General features: G+C 38.4%; 1 pseudogene across 1 annotated transcript in view; it reads left to right on the forward strand.

Annotated features, from left to right (window-relative positions):
* LOC309636371 (ankyrin repeat domain-containing protein 17-like) overlaps nucleotides 1-18,002 on the forward strand; it is a 241,042-nt pseudogene extending 223,040 nt beyond the window's left edge. The window contains exons 34-37 of the transcript XR_014268510.1: nucleotides 9,950-10,028; nucleotides 11,542-11,594; nucleotides 15,706-15,819; nucleotides 17,633-18,002. The product of XR_014268510.1 is annotated as an ankyrin repeat domain-containing protein 17-like (transcript). The remainder of the gene's footprint in view (nucleotides 1-9,949; nucleotides 10,029-11,541; nucleotides 11,595-15,705; nucleotides 15,820-17,632) is intronic.
* Nucleotides 18,003-21,003: the final 3,001 nt, after the last annotated feature.

Here is a 21,003-nt window from a genome sequence, read left to right on the forward strand (position 1 = left end):
TACCAGCACTTGAGCAGAAGAAATTTATGATTTGGCACTCAAAATTATTGCAGTTTCAGAACATGCGAAATTATTGAATCCCATAAATAATAATCATAACTATTACGTTTGAGCCCTTATTGTGGGTGAGGCGCTGTGCTAAACACTTTGAAAGGATTAGCACATTAAGATCTCGTTGAATCCTCATGAAAATCCTATCAGTTATAGACTACTATTGTAGAGAAATGAATTTATATTTCGGGTCTGCAGACCAAATGCAGAATTAGAACCATCCATGTAAAAGTGTAGTCAGGCATAGATTGGGGAATTGGTTTTCAGGTATGTCTCAGACCCAAGTTCTGATTGAACACCCAGGGTTATCTGGGAATTGACCTACAACTCACCTTTCTTCACAGAGGGAATTAAAAAGTGGGATGCTTCTTAGATCTGGTGAAACTTCACTCTAAATCAGTAGTGTCATTGGTGTCTGTGTGTTCCCGTGATCACCTGGGGAGGCCTGGAAAAGTATCAGTACCTCCACCTGAGGATTTACTGCATACTTCCTTCTTCCCTCCCTCCCCACCTCTCTCTCTCTCTTCCTTCCTTCCTTCTTCCCTCCCTCCTTCTCTCTCTCTCTCTCTCTCTCTCTCTCTTTCTTTCCCTTTTCCACCATTTCCTGCTTCCACACAATTATCCCCATTTTTCAGATGGGAAAGTTGGGACTTAGAGGGATTGTGTTATAGGGATAATAAGTGATAAATCTAGAGATGTAATGTTATTTGCCTAAATTCAGTTAGGAAAAATAAAGAAAGCTCTGTTTTCATACATATGAGAATAGATGACTTATAGAGATAAGAAAAAACTATAGGTTTATAATTTCAGCTATCTGAAAAAAGGAAGCACTCAAGTTTTTCAGGTGATACACTTTTGGCCTTTAATTATAGAAGGAATTGTTTGAAATTTTATTATTCATTCATTCATTCACTCACTCATTCACATATGAGAGTGAAAATGTTCCATAGAACATTGTCCTTACTCTGGAGGAAAAAGAAACAGATATACAAACAAATATAGGAAGGAGGTGGCATTTGATCTGGTCCCTTTAGTTTAGGTAAAAATCCATGGAACTGAGAGAGAGAGAGAGAGTATAAACTACTTAGAAGTACAGAGTGTAAACAGGCTTGGAGGTATTACTGGGCATGTAGGGAAAGAGCAAAGAGCTGAGTATGCTTGTTATAGAGGGTGCTGGGAGAGTGGTGTGGATGAGAGTGGCTGGGGGACCGGATCATGGAAGTCTTTATAGGCTACAACTAGAAGTTCAGATATTATCTTATATAAAATATAAAATGTGAGGTTAGTGAATACATTTGGGACAGGGAGAAGACATAATCAGGTTGGTGTTTTCAAATGGTAGCGGTGGAGATAGAAAAGAGGGATTGCTTTGAGAAGGATCTCTTCAAGATAAATTTAAGGGATAGAATCTATGTGTCCTGATGGCAAAAGTAATTTAGGTGAGACGAAGGGCTAGAGCTGTGCTTTCCAATAGGGCAGCCACACATGGCTATTTAAATTAATCAACATTAAATACAGTAAAAATTCATTTCCTCAGTCATACTAGCCACATTTCAAGTGCTCTGTAGCTACAAGTGGTTAGTATTACCATATTGGACAGCATAGACACAGAGTATTTCCATCATCACAGAACATTCTGGATAGCACGAGACTAGAGAATTACTCTGTTTTAAATTTGAACAGTGAATGACAGTGGTACTTATCAAAATAGGGAATATAAGAGAAAGAGAAAGTTTGAAAGAAAAAGAAAAGGACTTGGACACAGTGAGTTTGAGGTGCTATCGGGCAGTCAGCTGAAGATGTCAAACATGCTACTGGAAATTAGATCTGTGCTCAAGATGGAGGCAAGCGTTAGAGAGAGATATTTCAGAGTCTTCACTTTATAAGTACTAGCTGAAGACATGGAAATGGGTATGAGAAGAGGACCAGGAATACCCCATAGTTCTCCTCCATTTAAAGGGGAGTAGAGGAATAGTGGTACAGTATGAAAAGTAATCCAAGGAGGAGCAATCTGAAAAGCCAGAGAAGAATTCTGAGAGAGTGATAATCCTAAAGTCAATAATGACAAATCAGGCAAAGATGTCCAAGCCTTATAGCATCCAAATAAGATTGGTTACAAAAACACTCCTTTGGCTTTAGAGGTCAGGAAGTGTTAGTAGTTTTGCCTGGAGAGGTTTCAGTGAGTGGTGCTAGAAGAAGCTTAATTGCGGCAGAACCAGGATGAAATTGGTGTATGTGGGTAAGCGGGAGGGTATAAGAGAGCTTTCCCTCCTTTTTTTTTTTTTTTAAATTAAACCTTTCTTACAACACTTCTTAATTTTATGTATTTTTGCTGTGTTGGGTCTTCGTTTCTGTGCGAGGGCTTTCTCTAGTTGCGGCAAGCGGGGGCCTCTCTTCATCGCGGTGCGCGGGCCTCTCACTATCGTGGCCTCTCTTGTTGCGGAGCACAGGCTCCAGACGCGCAGGCTCAGTAATTGTGGCTCACGGGCCCAGTTGCTCCGTGGCATGTGGGATCTTCCCAGACCAGGGCTCGAACCCGTGTCCCCTGCATTGGCAGGCAGATTCTCAACCGCTGAGCCACCAGGAAAGCCCCTTTCCCTCCTTTTTGAAGTTTGGCTGTGAGGGTGACAAATAGAGGTTATTAGCTGGAGGGACAAGAAAGAATACGGGAAAGTTTTTATTTTTTAGAAACTGTGAAACTTGAAATTTCTTTACCTGCAAAAAAATGAGTGGGTGGAATGGAAAAGACTTAAATGAGCTTGGAGTGAAGGTATAATTACTGAGCCAAGTGTCAGAGATAGTGGAAGAAAAGATGGGTGAACCTTGGAAAGGGAAAGATTCTTCTGCTTCTCAGAGCCAGGATGGAAGGAGAGAATGATTAATATCTGAGGGTTGAGGTAGAGAAGTTTGGAACTGTTAACCTCTTAGTTTTATATATATTGTTTTCAACTATGATTTATAGACAATACAAAAACATTATATATATGGATAATGTTGAACCTTGATAACATCCAAAAGCATGTAACCAGCATGTAACTTAATTCACATAATTTTGCAGTGTGGAAAGCTAATGAGGTCTAAATAGACAATATTCCAGACAGGAACGACTTGATAGTACATTCATTAGGCTACCTCTTCATATGTCAGTGTTTTAATTGGACTTCTGTAGAGCAGGTTAATAATCAGCTCAACCTTGAATTTTGTGGTTAACTTAGATCCAAGGAAGACTAAGTAAATAAATAACTAAATCTACACTTGGACACATCATAACTAAACTGCATAACACTAAAGACAGAACATAAAAGAAAACCTGAAACACTAACAGGGAGGAAAAAGCATTATCTACAAAGGTAGATAATTAGGTTAGATTTGCAACAGACTTCACAGTGGCAACAATCGAGGACAGAAGAAAAAAGGAAAATATTTTTCAAGAAAACAGTTGACAATCTAGTATACCCAACTCAACTATGATTTAAGGGCAAAGGTAAAATGAAGACATTTAACAATAATCTTGAAAGAATTTACTAGTTATTCATTCTCATTGAAAAAATTACTCAAGGACACACTTTATTTTTTTTCCTGTATTTACGTTTATTGATTCGATCCTTTAATCATTTATTCAACACATACTTACTACATGCCAGGTACTGTTCCAAGCACTAGAAATACAGCAATGAACAAAACAAAACCCCTGCCTAAATGGAGTGTAGTTCACCTACTGCAATTACTAGTGTAGTTCACAGTACTGAGCATTTGGCCAGGTAGCAGTTTCAAAAATAAAGAAAATGGGTAACATGGGGTGTGGTCATCTACAAACAGTGGCATTAACATGCTGTCCTGGGAGAAGCAAAAGAAATGAGAGCTAGGGAAGAGCAGACAATAGAGGGTCTTAGTGCTAAGCCACAGAGTTTGAATTTCATTCTGTAATCGATAAGAGAAGGACACACTTTAAAGGAATTAAAACATTGAAAGTAGAAGGAAGGAATGAGAAGCAAGAAGCGATGTGACAAAAAGAAATTGGTAAATAAAAGAATATCTAAATAATCACTAACTGTAAAATAATAAAAGTAATACTGACTACTTTGAAGGTAAAACACAAGTGGAAATAAAATACCAGACAATAATAATGTGTAAAATAGAAAGAATATGATTGGAATGAAAAACTCTGAAAACCTTTTATTATTCAGGAGGAAGAGATAAATTGTTTTAGATTTTAAGTCAAATTATGCATGTGGAAATTATAAGGGTAACCACTAAAGTTCTAGCAATGAAATAAATAAATTCAAATAGTTCAAAATCTGAAAACAAAAAAAAATAAAAGAAAACTTAAGCTAAGCAACAGAAAAAGAATTGCAGACAATTTTTCACATTGTGGCAACTAGCTCTTTTTTATTTCAATTAAAAAATTTCTCACTATCAACTATGAATGATTTTGAGTGTATGGGCTGAGGGAAAGGGGAGAATATTCCTCTATGCCTACTATGTGCCAATCAACATAGTGCTAAATGTTAGTGTTGTGTAGTGTTAGTTTGGTGGTGAAATGATCATATGCATAGAAATTCCAACAGAGTTAACAGAAGACTATTAGCACTATAAAGAGAATTTAGGAAAGTTTTGGGGACAAGACCAACTTGTAAAAGTCAGTAATATTTTCCTATACCAGCAACTATCAACTAGAAAATATAATTGAAATAAGATGCTATGTATAATATCAATCAAAATGAATAAATTTCTAGGAACAAACCTAAAAAGGAAAGCCAATATCTTTGTGGAGAAATATTTAAAACTCTATTAAAGACATAAGAAAAGTTTTGAATAAATAGGCCAGTTTAATGTAGTAAAGATGTCAATTTTCCTCAAATGAATCTATAAATGCAGTACAATTCCAGTCAAAATTCCATCTATATTTTCTGAAGAACTTGAAAAACTCTTCTAAAATTTGTTTGGGAAAATGAAAGTCCATGAATAGGTAAGCCACAATTGAAAAAGAAGAGAAAAGACAAAGTTTATTATATCAGATATTAAGACATTTGACAATTATATGGTTTAAAAAACACATTATTGGTTATGGAACAGACAAATAGATCAGTGGAATAGAATAAAGACTCAGAAATTAAACTGTATATATGGGGGACTTACACAGCTGACAGATAAAGTGACATATTAGAAAATGAAAGAACAGATTATTTTAGTGGCATTGGGAAAATTTTCACTCGAAGAGAAATTTGGATCCCTACTTTACACTGTATACAGAGGCAATTCTGCATGAGTTAAAGACATCATTGTGAAAGTTAAATCTTGTAAATCTAATAGAAAAATATTCATACAAAAAGATCAACAACATCAACAAAAAAAAGACAAGAAACCCAGGGAAAAAATGGGTTGACAATATGTAAAGGCAATGTAGAGAGTGAAGTCTGAATGGCTAACAAGTTCATAAAGAGAGTCCTCAAATGCTGTAATCAGAGAAATTAAATTAAAGAAACACTGAGGCACCATGTTAAAGCTATCAGAACACAAACATTAGAAATGCACATGCAAAGTGTTGGTCAGGATATGTAGTGATAAATACTATGTTCTCTTGTGGGTCTGTGAAGTGGCATGTTCATTGTTGTTACACCCTGTGGCCTAGCGTATTCTTGGGTATTTGTCCCAGAGAATTTCTTGCACATATCTATGAAGATACATATAAATAATGTTAAAATATGAAATAATATGTGTTAGAGCTCATGAAAGTATGAAATATTTGAAGAGAGGAGAAAGTAGGGCAAGTTGGTCAGATGCTAGTAAACGTGTTATCTTCTCCTTTGGGTTTGACTCTTGAGGGATGCCCATAAAGCCGTCTGGATAGGTATGAGGGAATCACAGAGTGTCTGGTTTATTTGTACAGGTCTTTATGCAAAGCTTTGCTTTTGGCTTGAGCCACATCTAACATGGTGAGAGAAGGAAAGATACACAAGTGGAGAATGGTGTCTAGAGAAATGAACCAGAGGTATTGTGCCTGGTTCCACAGTGTAGAAGATATGAAGGAAATGAAAGGCCTGGAGACTGGGCTCAGGACAAAGAGGCAGCAACATGTGGGGACTTGCTAAGAACAAACCAATGGCTGTGTCCACTGACTTCACCAGTGGGTGTCTGCTCCGTAGGGCTAGGAGTGACCAGCCACATTTCAGTAGACGTCATCATAAAATGCCCAGGGGCCAAACCATATCCAGCTACATCCCAAACCCAGGTATCGAGAAAAGGCATAAAGACCTACAGGTGAGGAATGTAAGCCCACTTTCCTCTGGTGGTTAAAATCACATGATTTCCCTTATACTTTCAGACATTGGAGAGGAGAGAGGGGAAGATGAAATATTCTAAAAAGGCAGAAAACTTACCTAAAAGAGAGTTAACCTGGTAGAAATAGTTAAACAGGAAGAGATGCAGATGCCTTTAAGTGGCATGGGAGATTAGATCAGTTTCAAAATAAGACGAAGCTGCATTTCTCCCCTGTATGCCTGAATGTAAAGTCTGTGGCATGTCTTTGCTACATTGCCATATGCGTTTTCATTGCACCAAATTAAGTATGTGATTCAGGCAATTCTTTTTCACACTTGATCTAAACAGATGGAAACCCTGTGGAGCAAATTACAGGATGATTCAGTGCAAGAAACACACTTTCACAAGGAAACAAGAATCATGAGGCCATGGTATTCATGTGTAATGGGTTCACCCACAACCTATTAAACAGAAGTCCTTGTGGAATAAAAGCAGCTTTCCATAAATCTTAATAGTTTTGACAAGCTGAGAAGCTTGAGTCAGCCTCACTCAGATGACTTCAGGGCTCCAGAAGAGTTCCCCTTGTCCCCACTTAAAAAGAAAAAAAATCTCCTGACAGATGCTATACTTTGCTTTTCAATCCTAAGTTAAAGCCTTTATTTTCCATTAAAATGCATGCAACTTGACTTAATATTGATTTAAAGCAATTTTCTCCGACTGTATTTTGAGTAATAATGTCTACCAACAGAGAGAATTTATTGTAAGATACTTGTTTCTTAATCTTAACTAATCAAAGATATGGAACCGTTCAAATTAGAACTTCCGGTTAACACCTGGAGCTAGCTCTGACCACTTCACTGCCTTGGTATTTTCCAGGCTAAAGTTACCCCCACCACACGCATTTATCACTTCCAAGGCCTCCAAAATGGAGACAGAGTGAACTAAGAAGCTAGTACCATGCAGTTTGGGGGAAAGGACATGATTAGTTATTGAATAAGGTCACATCCTAGCGTTGTTTTTCACTTAGCCAAAACCTTAAACTGAGTCTCATTCATGTAAAGGAGATAATAGGACTTCCTGCACTGTTGTAGGGAAATTTAGTTGGTTCAATATGTGTAAAAGTTCCTTGTATTTCATACAGTTTGTCATAGTTATTCTAATTTCAGGAACTGTTTATAAGAAAGTTATCTAATATATGGAAACACTTATGTACACAGACCTATTTGGTGCAGCATTATTTATGTATAAGTACAAATAAAATAAGAAAAAGAGAGGGGACTTCCCTGGTGACGCAGTGGTTAAGAATCCACCTGCCAATGCAGGGGACACGGGTTCGAGCCCTGGTCCGGGAAGATCCCACATGCCGAGGAGCAGCTAAGCCCGTGCGCCACAACTACTAAGCCTGCATCCTGCAGCTACTGAAGCCCGCGCGCCTAGAGCCCATGCTCTGCAACAAGAGAAGCCACCGCGATGAGAAGCCCACGCACCTCAACGAAGAGTAGCCCTCGCTCACCGCAACTAGAGAAAGGTGGCTTGCAGCAACGAAGACCCAACGCAGCCAAAAATAAATAAATAAATAAATAAATCTAAAAAAATACATTTATTTAAAAAAAGAGAAAGAGGAAGAGACATAGTTAGCTCTTTGTCTGGTAACTTTTGACCTTGCTTTCTAAGTATCCAGGTTTGACAATTATCAGTCCATGAAACAGGGTTCACCCACAAATTTGAAAAAGTGTTTTTTGGAGTAGCTATATTTTCCCTTAAGATCTTATACTTCTTCCCTGTCTATCCCCACGTGTCTTTATATATCTGTGTCTGTCTGTATCTTCTGTGCTAAATTCTGACTATGTGCCAGGTACTCACATGGGAAGCAACGTAGAATTGCTGTTTGTTGACTGTTAAGCCTGAGAATAGAAAGAAAGATACTGAGTAATTAATTGCCCTCCTCTTTCCTCCGCCTCTCCATTTCTGTCTCTGTCTTCATCACTTCCCTCTCAAATGCACACAATCAAGAAAGCCTCACCCGGCCCTTTACTCTTGTCTTTATGTTCCCTGTCCTCTGTCCGTACCATCCTATACTTACAGTTTTCTCCTGCTTCATGTACAAGCTAAAGGGTCTTTGAACTTCATTTCCAGTGCTCCTTATTTCTGGCACCCATATCCTTGGTGTCCAAGCTTCCAAAGGGCAGAAATTACGTCATAAATTTGTGGATTTCTTACTCAGAACAGGAATCATTGCCTTTGAACAACACATTGCCTTTTTACAACACTTAGTTCTAGAAAACTGATGGTGATTCCTGTTCAAATGCAAAGAAATTTTGGCCAGTGAAGATATAATTGATTCCACTGTATGCATCTATTAGCAAATCCATTTTAGTGTCTATTTGAATTCTCTTTTGAAGCAGTATTTTTTTTACATATTATTGGTGCCCTCATTAATCAGTTTAATAAAATTTTTGACATGTGTTAACTTTATATTTGTGTGAGTCATGATATTAGTCTTTAAAAAATTATACCTTAACATAGCCAGTGGGGAGGGGAAAACGAAACCATTTGATTTCTAATATTTAGGGTTGGTTTTGCCCTAGTTTTTTGGGGGACGGGGGGTGGGGGAGACAGGCTCTGTTCCTCACTAGTTGTTTAACAGTAGATAAGGGCCTTGCTTCATCTGAGCCTTAGTTTCCTCGTCACCTTCCCATTCTGAAAATGGGGGACTCTCCCTCAGAATGATCAGGAAAACCGTTCTGTGTCTACTCAGCTTTCACCAGGTAAAATGTTATTTTCAGTATTTCAGTTTTGCCCTACTTTTATCTAACTTTAGTGCTGTAAACAAGGAGACTCTAAGTAAGAGTAAAAGGTAAAGTTAATAGTTATTTGAGAAGTTTTGGTGAGTCTTTGTTGGAATCCCTCCCAGAAATTGAGACAGTGGATGACTCTAAAGTGGGTAACAAATGTTTTTCAAAGTGAGCTACTTTCCAATTCTTTAACTAATCAGTTGATAGATCATTAAACAAATTTTGGTTACAGAACCCTGTATTAGTTTCCTGGGTCTGCTATAACAAAGTACTACAAACTGGGTAGCTTAAAACAACAGAAATTGATTGTCTTACAGTTCTAGAGGCTAGAAGCCTGGTACCAAGGTGTCAGCAGGGCCGTATTCTCTCTTAAATCTATAATGGAGAATCCTTAGCCTCTTCTAGCTTCTGTTGTTTGCCAGCAAGCCTTGGTATTCCTTGACTTGCAGATGCATCACTCCAATCTGTTATCAGATGGCTATTCCTTGTGTGTGTTTACCTCATCTTCCCTCTGTCAGTCTCTGTGTCTCAGTTTCCCCTTTTTATAAGGGCACCAGTCATGTTGGAATAGAGGCCTGCCCTGTTCCAGCATGACCTCATCTTAACCTAACTAACTGCACCTGCAACAACCCTATTTCCAAATAAGGTCACATACTAACATATTGGGAGTTAGAACTTCAACATATGAGTTTGCGGGGGGGAGGGGGGTGACAATTCAACCCATAACAAGGAGAAAGTTAGAATTCTAGAGGAAAGAAATTGCTAACTCGTAGCCAGATAATTGACCAAGAACCTTGATAATTCTGTATGTTCTCTGGGTTTTTTTGTTTTGTTTTTTTCAGGCTCTAAGTCAATAAAATTTGGGAGTCCAGCTGAGTCCCTGGGTATTCATCTTTGGTTGGAGAACTGCTTGGAGGCTGGGTAGGTCCATCAGAAGCATAATACTCTTCCAAGGTGGCTTGGCGTATGGAGCTCACCATGGGTAAAGGTAGTGGTAATGTGTGGGTGAGCCAGCAGGAGAGGTAGGTGAGTCCAGACACAAGTTGAAAAGGACATTTCTACTCTGGATTCACTTCCCAGCACATCATAGAAAGCAATTCCTACTGGACCCAGGGAAAGTACCTGTCTTCTCAGTAGAGTGGTGACCCTCTCCTTCCAGAGTCACAGATTTATGAGTTTTCCTGTTGATTTCTTTATTTTCATCTCCCTAGTTGCTTAGAGGAAAATCAGGATAATTTTGAATGTAGAGCTTTCAACCTAAAGTCTTTTATTGCTCCTGAGTTTGTGGTTTTGGGTATTACTCATACCTTTACATGCACAAAGTAAGCTTGAGTTGTTATGTGGTCATTAATTAATCAATTAATCTAAGTAAAACCTTCCCTGTTAGGCATTTCTTGTATCATCTTTCCAGTGAGTTTGAAACCAGGTTTCCAAATAATTTCTGATCATGAAAGATCCTTTGGCTTAGGATTCATGGTAGAAAAGTTCATGGAAAGCCTAGGGGTGTTAACTTCTTTCCCGGCTGTATTCCAGCTGGTTTTAAATCCCTCTGCTTGCTTTGGCTTTCCCACATTACCTCTTTATGTGGGTGTTATAGGAACCTTCCTCTCAGTGTCCAATAAAACTCACCCCTTCCCTCCTAATCTTGCTACAAAAAGTTGGAAAAAACCCGATGGTAATCTTACCTTAAAATTAAGGCCAGAGGATAGACAGAGGCAACTAAGAGGATGAAGTTAGGAGTGGTTGTAATTTTTCACGTTGAACTGTTTGTGAGCAGCAGTCAGGAAAGAGCCCTACAGAGGGGATGGCCCTTTATGTAATGAGTTCTTTGGAGGAAATATGTGTCTCATGAGAATTAGAAGTTCGCCTAGAGATTTAAGAAAGGATTAGCAATTCATATGTGCTACCAGCCAAAGGCAAAAAGGAAGTTGTTCTTGTGGGTGGTCCGAGGTCCATGGAGCCATGGGATTGTCTGACAGATAAATATCAATGAGGAAAAAGAAAGAAGGGATTTCTTTTAAGCAGACAGCTGGACTATTTTTAAGTCATCCAAGCACCGAGCACTGATGGGGGTGTTCCAATGTGGAGAGCACCACACTCTCCCAGCAACCCCAGAGATTGGGGTTCTTGTCTCTGTTCTGCTATTAGCTAGTTGGAGGATTGAGTACAAGCCCTTCATGTCTTTGAATCTCTCCTTCCAGACTTAACGCTCTTTACCATTGGCTCTGGTTCAAACAACTTTTTCATGGGTCTGTCCTTTTGCTTGAAAGCTCTTTTGACCAAAACTTTCTTTAAATGCATATATATGCATTTGGGAGGAATACTGTTAGTGCTGTTATGAATAGTGTCATTGGTATTGTGTAATGGGGGCAACTCTGTGACAGGCACCACAGTTTGAGTGCTTTATATCTGTCACTTTCTTTAATCCGAACAGTGATCCTAAGAAGAGAGATGATCACCCTTTACAGCTGCGGAACTGAATCTCATGTAGGTTATTCAAGTGTGCAAGTGGAAATGGACAGTTAAAAGGCACCCAGCCAGTAAATAGGGCCAGTGGAAATGGGACTCAGACAGGCTGCTGAGCTTTTGAAGGTGGGAAAGGCCTGTGATGAGGGGTGGGCCGGTGGGGGCTCCCTTGTTCAGGGAAGTGGCCGAGGGAGGCATTTGGGAGACAGAGGAGGTTGCTGAGCATCTCAAGGAGGAACCGAAAGACAGGGAAAAGTACAGAAGAGGAAGGTGCCAGATCTCACTAAAAATTATCTTTACTCCCCTTTTTGTAATTGTGAAAGTAACACATGCACATTGAAGAATAATCAGATAGTACAGAAAAAATTAAGGAACCGAAGAAAAATATACTATAGGCCCTTTTCCACAATTATTCTCATTACTGCATATTACCTTCTAATTTTTCTCTAATGTTCCCATTTTCCTCAGGTTGCAGTCTGCTTAATATTAAATCATAAACATTTTCCCATGTTGTTACATACTTTTTTTATTTTTAATTTTACTTTTTAAAATTTTATTTATTTTTGGCTGCGTTGGGTCTTCATTGCTGCACGTGGGCTTTCTCTAGTTGCGGCGAGGGGGGGCTACTCTTCGTTGCAGTGCGTGGGATTCTCATTGCAGAGGCTTCTCTTGTTGCGGAGCGCGGGCTCTAGGCGTGCGGGCTCAGTAGTTGTGGCTCGCAGGCTCTAGAGCACAGGCTCAGTAGTTGTGGCACACGGGCTTAGTTGCTCCACGGCATGTGGTATCCTCCTGGACCAGGGCTCGAACCCGTGACCCCTGCATTAGCAGGCAGATTCTTAACCACTGCACCACCAGGGAAGTCCCACATAGTCTTTATTATTATTATTTTACATGGCAACATACTAGTTCATCATATTATGTATAAAAAACCATTTCTCCATGGTTGGATATTGGGAGCTATGCAGTTTTATGGGTAACTTAAAATAGATTTTTCATAGGTGGTATTTCAGTTCATTACATCTGGAGGAATCTGGTTTCTAGGAACCCTCTTGGGTTCAATGGACCTATAGATTTATTAAAAATGAGAGTTACCCAGTATCTATTCCACCAGCCGTTTGTAGAAGATAAATATTAGAAAGTTGGTAACATGGAATTAGTATTCTAAAAAATAGAAGAAGATTAAAAAGGAATAAAGGAATGGAAAGTGCTCTTTGGGTGTCAAGGAGAGTCAATGAGGAATTTAAGACATCAATAGAGAGATTAGTGACTATAATAATGTATTTCTGTGTTCTATATAAGAAGACATTTGGCATAGTCTGTGTGAAATGAAGCCAGAATTCCAAGTAGAAATGGAATAACTTTAAGAAAACTTTTCTTGGCACTGTAAGCTCACACGTGTACTTTTATGTGCTACAAAGTTGAAAAAAAAAAAGAAAATTCTGAAGTCCTGAGGCCATAGCTATAAAAAAAATTAAGGTTTTAAAGTAGATTTGTGAGAGTAAGAAAATATGTGTTACGGTATGCTGCTGTTCTATACAGTGCTTTTTCATGCTGGCAAATGTTTTGCTTCTGCTAATGTGAACAATTATTTTTGCTGGCAGAGACAGTTCAAATAAAAGTAGAAGTAAGCCACCATTTCTTAACATAGTAAAGCTGAAAATTTCAAACATTTAATGAAAATTTTTTACACATTTATTTCATTGCTATTCCAGGGAAGTAGTAGGCATTCCATGAAAGTTTGTGTTTATGAGAAAAGTAAATTGCTAGTGTAAAGGTATTTGGAGGCTAAAAGTATGATAACTAGGAGATGATGTAGAAAGAAACAAGTGTATCTATTTTAAAACATTATTATTATTAGCTTCAGCCCTCTCTGACTCTGACAAAACTAGGTGAGTCTGGAAAAGACAGGGCAAGTAGACTAACAAATATTCATTCATTTCTTCTTTGTGTTTAACAGAAACCGAATTTCGCTCAGTGTGTCCATGGGTCCAGATAAAATACTTTCCCAGACTTGCTTGCAGTTAGGGGTGACTACATGACATTTTCAGCTGATGAAATAATTAACAAAACCTGCTAGGTTCTGCCCCTTTGCTCTTTCTTCCTTCTCATTCTTGCCTGGAAAGCAGGTAGTGAGGGTGAAGGTAATGGCCAACCTGAGACCATCTCACAGCAAGGATGAGGAATTAAGCTACATAATGAGAATGGGGGAGTGAAAAAGAAGTAGGATCCTGGGGCACCGATGACACCATGGAACCCCTGGACCACTCTTCTCTGTACTTCGTTTTATGTGAGGCAAATTATGTGAGGCTGTTTGGTTAAGCCACTGTCATCAGATTTCTGTTACATCCAGTGCACACAAATCCTAAATGATGCAAAGCCCTTGATATAGTCTCTTTTTGTAACCTATATTTTTATTTATAAAGTATCCATTACGATAATGATGTGTTTAAGGATTTTTGTTCTCAAACCCTCTGAGCTATTAATTACATTAATGAGTTAACATTTGTAAAGTATTTCCTCTTGCTCATCACTGTATTTAATGCCAAAGTGTCTGACACATTGTGTGCACTTAATAAATATATATTTACAGGCAATTTGGAAAGTTGTTTTGGCAAATTGTGTGTATATATACACACACACATTCGCACACATATCTTTACATAAATGTATATGTGAGCAAACATTGTATATAGTTATAATTATAAATTATGTGTTTAAAAATACTTGTAGGGCTTTAAAATACTCAGATATTAAAGAATTACTCTATGAGAATAATTGCCACTATTTATTTACTTTCCAGTTAGGATTTGTATATGGCTGTGATAGTGGACATTTTTGTGTTGCAGTGAACTCTAAGGTTTTAGACAAACATAAGAGAACTGATTGGCTGAAAGGGAGATAAGGAAACAGTGACTTTGGATTCCCTCCAGCAACATTTGTCAGACCACCTGAATAAGCATTCTGCACAAACCAGCCAAAACAAAACACACAGGATTTTAAACTCAAGTACTTTTGGAAATACAGAGTGTTATACCATTCTTTTCCTGGTGGTTCAAGGTCCATTAAAGTTGCCTACAGTAGAGAAATCTGTTCAACTTTGTTTAATCCAGCATTTCCCAGTCTTTTGTGTGATTATGAAACCCTTCTTCCAAGTTACGTCAATTAATACCCATTGGAAATATGTGACGGATACTCTGGGAAACCCTATAATACAGGGACGAGAAACATGTAAAATTACCACTATTATTTAGTGTTGACCTAGAAAGTCTAATGCAGTTAAATAATAATCAGAAATAAGACATATGATTTTTGGAAAAGGGGAAAAAAATTAAGACTTTTTACAGAAGACAGAAATTCCTATTTTACCGTGAGAGTGGGATATTTACTTTGTTCTCTACTTTATCTCTGATGGCCAGAGTACCTGTGTAACACATAGATGCTCAATAAATACTTGTTGATGGAAGGAAGGCTTAATGAAGAGAGGAAATCTCCTGAGAAACCAGTACGCCAGAGAAACACCCTGGGAAAGCTGTCCAAGAGCCATGGCTTTATTAGCTTTCTGGAGATTTGAACATGCCTCACATACTGCTTTTTCTCCAAATTTTCATTGTTTGGAATTTTGAGATTTATAAAAATCCAGTGACAGAAAATATGTGGACTTGATAGCTATCAATCAGATTCCTTCTCAACATAGTACTCCAGGAAAAACAAAACAAAACAAAACATAGTACTCCAGGTAACTACGACCAATTGATTGGAGTAGACAAGAGACCTTATTGCCATCTATAATGTAAGACTTAATATTCTTTTTTCCTGGTCAAATAACTTCAATTATTTTATAATCAGCAGACTCACCTCCCTAGCATTAGCTGAAGACAGGTGATTTTTTCCCCCTCAAATACTATTGTGGTAGTTTTAAAATAATCACAAATTCTTTGACATTTCTCTCTTTGATGGAGGGAAACTAACTCCCCTTCCATTGAGTATAGACTGGAGTGGACTTAGTGAATGTCTTCTAATAAAAAGAATATAATGGGAGTGACTGTGAAACTTTGAAGACTGGCTATAAAAGGCACTGTGACTTAACTGCTAATTCTCTTTCTCTCTCTCTCTGTTTCTGTCTCTCTCTCAGATGATTCACTGTGGGAAAATTAGCTGCCACATGGCAAGAAACCAAGGCCTCCTGCAGATAGACATGTGCGTGAGCCATCCAGCAGGGGTCCTCCAGCCCCAGTCAGGCCTTCAGGTGAGACTGCAGCATCTGCCAACGTCGTAACTACAACCTCACGAGGGGCTCTGAGCCAGAGCCACCCAGATAAGCCGCTTCTGAATTCCTGACCCTGAATAGAAACTGAATAATACATGTTTACTGTTTAAACCACTAAGTTTCAGAGTAATGTTTAATGTATAAAAGGATAACAAAACAATTAAAGTTTTTTAAAGAAATAAAACTCATTTACAGCCTCTTTTAAAACGCACCCTCCTGTATTCCCAATTTCACCATGTTGGTGTTGCCGACTTAGCTACTTATCCAGCAATACCTGCTTTTTTCTTTCTTCCAAAGCAGGGTCAGAAAACCCTTTTTATAGAGGGCCAGATAGTAAATAGTTTAGGCCTTGTAGACCATGGGGTCTCTGTGACAATTACTCAGCTCTGCCCTTGTAGCATGAAAGCAGCTGTAGACAATATTTAAATGAATGAGTGTGGCTATGTTCTAATAAAAGTTTATTTATGGACATTGAAATTTGAATTTCACATAATTTTCACATCACGAAATGTTATTTTTCTTTTGGCTTTTTTCACCCACTCAAAAATGTAAAAGCCATTCTTAACTTGTAGGTCACTTAAAACCAGGCAGTGGGCCAGATTTGGCCCACGGTGTAGTTTGCCAATTCCTGTACTAAAGTAATAGAATTCTTGATATTTAGCTGGCACATGGATGCCCAAAATAAAGACAACACTTTTTTCAGACAGTAGCCATGTAACCACGCTATGGTTACTGGGAATTAGGTGTAAATGATATGTAAAAATTTTGAGTCATGCTCTTAAAGGGAAGTGGTGGATTCTCCCCTTTTATTCCCCCCCTTTTCACTTCCCACTGGCTAGAATGAAGATCACCTTGGACCGTGTGGATGTCAGAAATGTCCTTGGTATGGTATAACAAATAGAAAGAGCCAGAATTCCTGCCTCTGGGCCATGTGCAGTCATACTGTTATGAGAATGACAAGTAAAACTACAATTGTTTTGTACAGGGACCTCTGTTTTTAGGTCTTTTTCACACTTTGCCAAATCTATATTCTAACTAGTTCAGCTGGTTAGACTTTGGCTAACATCTCTAAATGTAATGACAAGTTAATGTGTAGTACTTTCAAGAAGCACTGCAGACAGTGATTAACAGCTATGTGTGGAGTTAAAAAAATTCACTCTTGGTTCCTTATCAAGTCAGGATAGTCTGGATATAGGACAGCTTTGACGTTTTTAAAACCAGAATTTCTAAATAATTGCAGGTTTTTGCCTTTTCTTCTGATTGTTGATTTCCTGCAGTTTGGAAGTGAACAAATGTGTCTTTATATCCCTTTTCTCCTCCGTCTATCACACTTATGGCCAAGGCAGGAACATTGTTAATTGGGAGAAACATAAACAATTTACTCCTTATAATCTCTGAGGAATAATTAATTCACATTGCCTTTTGTGGAGCTTATTTATATAAGTGAATGGGTTTAAAAATTCACCCTCCTGCCACCCCCGTGGTCCTATGGATTTTCTCAGTTATATGATAGCTGAAAGAAATTGTAGTTATAAGAGACATACTTATCTTGTGAGCATATTTTATTTTCCCCAGCAGAACTTGGGGGGTCCCAGGCTGTGAACAACAGTGGAAAAAGATCCCACAGCCTCAAAGTCTGGAAACCACTCTGAGACTCATCAGCTACCACTTGGCAGCACCAACGGATCAGGCATCGTCCAAACACAATTGTTGTGAGCTCTCATGCTGACGTACAGTATTTCCCATTCATCTCTTTGCCCCTTTTCTCTCCTTTTTTTTCTCTCCCCGCCAGAAACCAAACTAGCTTGGACTCGTCTTCCAAGTCCTGGCTGCTGGAGTCACCGAGAGATTTCAGGGAGAAGCAGTCTTGGCCGAGGGTTAGAGCCAGAGGCCGGCTGGAGAAGGGAACACTGTCTGGATGTTGAGAGCAGCTGGAGCTTCGGAGGGAGAAAAGCAGCTTGGCGAATGAGGAAAGAATGTGCTTGTCACTTCAAGAGGCAAGAAACTTCGATTTTCCTCCTGCCTCTGCCAACAAGTGTTTATTGGAAAGGACAGAGTGGTGGTGATGGCAGGTGACTTTGGTTTGGATTTTATGGAATTTTTCGTGTTTATTTTACCTTCTCAAAGAAAAGATAAATGTACAAATCCCACAGTTAACTATTCTGAATTCTGCTTGTGTTTTTATTGGAGAAGTGAGTGTTGTTCCTCAGAGTTATTTTTAAGAATGCCACCCCTGGCCCATTTTGAAACTCTGCTTGCTTTCCTTGCATGTAAGCTAATATATGTGATAGGGATTTTGGAGAAAAGTAGCAGAGTGTATTTAAATGGAAAGTGAAGGCCCAAGGGAGAAAAGATCCTGTTCTGAGAACATGAGAGAATTTACAGTTGGAGGAATCAGATGGGCCCATTTAGACAAAATAGGAAAGTTTTAGCTGAAACCAAAGGTGAGCTTATGAAAAGTTTGACATAGTTGGGGGGGAAAGTTTTTAAGATGTCATACTCTTTGGTCATGTTTTGATTTCTCTCTGATTTTCTTGGATTCTTATGAAAATGGATAGAACAACAGAGACTGTTTTCCCATTCTGAGTTCCATTCGTTAGACTTGGAAAGTGTGACCTGATTTTAAGTATCCCTTTTAAAATGAACAGAAAGACAATCCAATATTAATATTTGAAAAATAATGTTACCATTTTAAAATCGCTTTCCTCCCTTTCTGAACTCTCAACATTTTTGCCTACTTTCAGAATTCTCCCTTTAATTGTACTTAACTGCTATTTTTTAAATTTGGCAGTGGGAATGTTAGTTAGTTGGATCTTGGAACATAAATACATCTAAAAGTTAAAATGGGGAATAAGTGGGAGTATTGGGAAGGGAAAAAATATTTCTTGAGTTCTACCTGTGTGACAGACCCCTTTACTAGGTCCTTTCCTTGTTAGAATCTGTGAAGTAAGAATTATTATGACCATTTTAAAGAAGGGAGACTGAGGCTCAGTGAGGGTCTTTATAACTTGTCTAATATTACCTGATATTCTATTAATGGTAAAGTCAAGTTATCTGGATTTAAACTTCGTTTTGATTCCAAAGTCCATATTCTTTCCACTGCCCCGATATTGTCCACATAATAATATCTGGGTTGATTATGTTTAAATTGATTAATCATTAAAAATTTATTGATCAGAAGTAACCTGTATATATTATTTAGGACTCCTCTTTTGCTAGTGTGTTGTGATTCTAGGTAATGAGACTTTATTACAAGGATTCAAGGGACTACAGAGTCTTCAACTATATAGTTACTTTGCATCTCCAAATTTCCAAGACTGGAATTAGTACTGTCAAGAAAAAAATAATCTGATGTGGTCTCTTGTCATTACCCACGATGAAGTTCCTGGCCTGGCAAGGTTCACCAAACCACTTCAGACGTGGTGGCTTCCTCCACATCCAAACTGTGCGATAACTTACCTTTAACTTGGGCACTCTTTCCTGAGGCCAGAGTAGAAGTTTCACAAGGCATATCTGGTGTAAATCATTGCAAATTTTTTGTAGGAAGTGTCTCTTAGGGCTGCTGTTCTTAGAAGGAGATTGTAAGCAAAGCAGGAACTTGGAATTTTGTACTCTTTCCCAGCATGTGAAGAAACAAACTGGATGTAAAGAAGTCAATGAAAAGAAGCCAGTGAAGGCTCCCCTGGTGGCGCAGTGGTTAAGAATCTGCCTGCCAATGCAGAAGACACGGGTTCAAGCTCTGGTCTGGGAAGATCCCACATGCCACAGAGCAACTAAGCCCGTGCACCCCAACTACTGAGCCTGCCCTCTAGGGCCTGTGAGCCACAACTACTGAGCCCTCATGCCACAACTACTGAAGCCCACAGGCCTAGAGCCCGTGCTCCGCAACAAGAGAAGCCACCGCGATGAGAAGCCAGCACATGCAACAAAGAGTAACCCCTGCTCACTGCAACTAGAGAAAGCCCATGCACAGCAACAAAGACCCAACGCAGCCAAAAAATTTTTTAAAAAATAAAAAAATAAAAAACACAGAGCCTCTCCGATGGGTTGACATAATTTTTTTTTTGAGTATCTGCTTTGCGCGAATCATGGTGAGAATATTAAGAATCATTTTAGAAACTGGAAAAATTCTTAACCCAGAGAGATCATTACTTTGCTTTGCTGTGTTTCCACATACAGTAAATTCAACACAAACGTGGCTTAGGGAGTATCTTAACCACTCTGGAAATGTAGAAGTATTTCTTATAATCCAGAATATTTAATCAGAACTTCGATTCCCCAAGCATTCTGAGTAATCAGTATTTTCCTTTGTGCGTTTCAGATGAAGAATCATTTGCATGATGACATATCTGGGTTGTTCAATACACTTTCTTCTGAATCTTTCTTTAGCATTATGTGAGGTATACTTGGGAAATGTGCATTTAAATAGTAACAGCAGTGATTGTAGTGAATTCCAAGTGGGGATTTCATGCTCTAATTTCTGTGAATTGAGGGGTAATATTTTTATGTTATTTTTTTCTATAATAAAACCTAAACCCAGCTGCACATGTCTGGCAATTTAAAAGTTTCAATAAACTAATGCTTGGTAATAATACTGACCTATTTCTCCTAAGGATTAAATAAGTGGAGGTTTTATTTTACAACTACTTTTTAAAATAGTGTGTTATCATGTAGAACCAATGCTACGGGTATAATAGAACTTTGCTGTTAAGTCAATTGATTAAAACATGTACAGAGTTTTTTCTCTTGGCCAACACTCTCCTTTATAGGGCAAAGCAGATCAGAACAGTTGACCAGGGTGTTATATCTTCATAGGCCCCACATTGCTCTTGTCTTTTTTGTAAAATTGAATATATCTTAATAGACATACTTTTATGTGTCTAAAATTGAAGAACCTATTTATAGATATTGCAGTCTAATATTTTAGTGATTCACTAAGTAAATTATTAAATAAAAATGTTTATTAAGGGGTAATTTTTAATTTCCTAGTTGTTCTTTTTTTAATTAATTTATTTTATTTTTGGCTGTGTTGGGTCTTCGTTGCTGTGCATGGGCTTTCTCTAGTTGTGGCTAGCAGGGGGTACTCTTATTGCAGTGCATGGGCTTCTCATTGCGGTGGCTTCTCTTGTTGCGGAGCACGGGTTCTAGAGCACAGGCTCAGTA

This window comes from Balaenoptera physalus (genome assembly GCF_965194825.1).
Source record: "Balaenoptera physalus genome assembly, chromosome: 10".
NCBI lineage: Eukaryota > Metazoa > Chordata > Mammalia > Artiodactyla > Balaenopteridae > Balaenoptera > Balaenoptera physalus.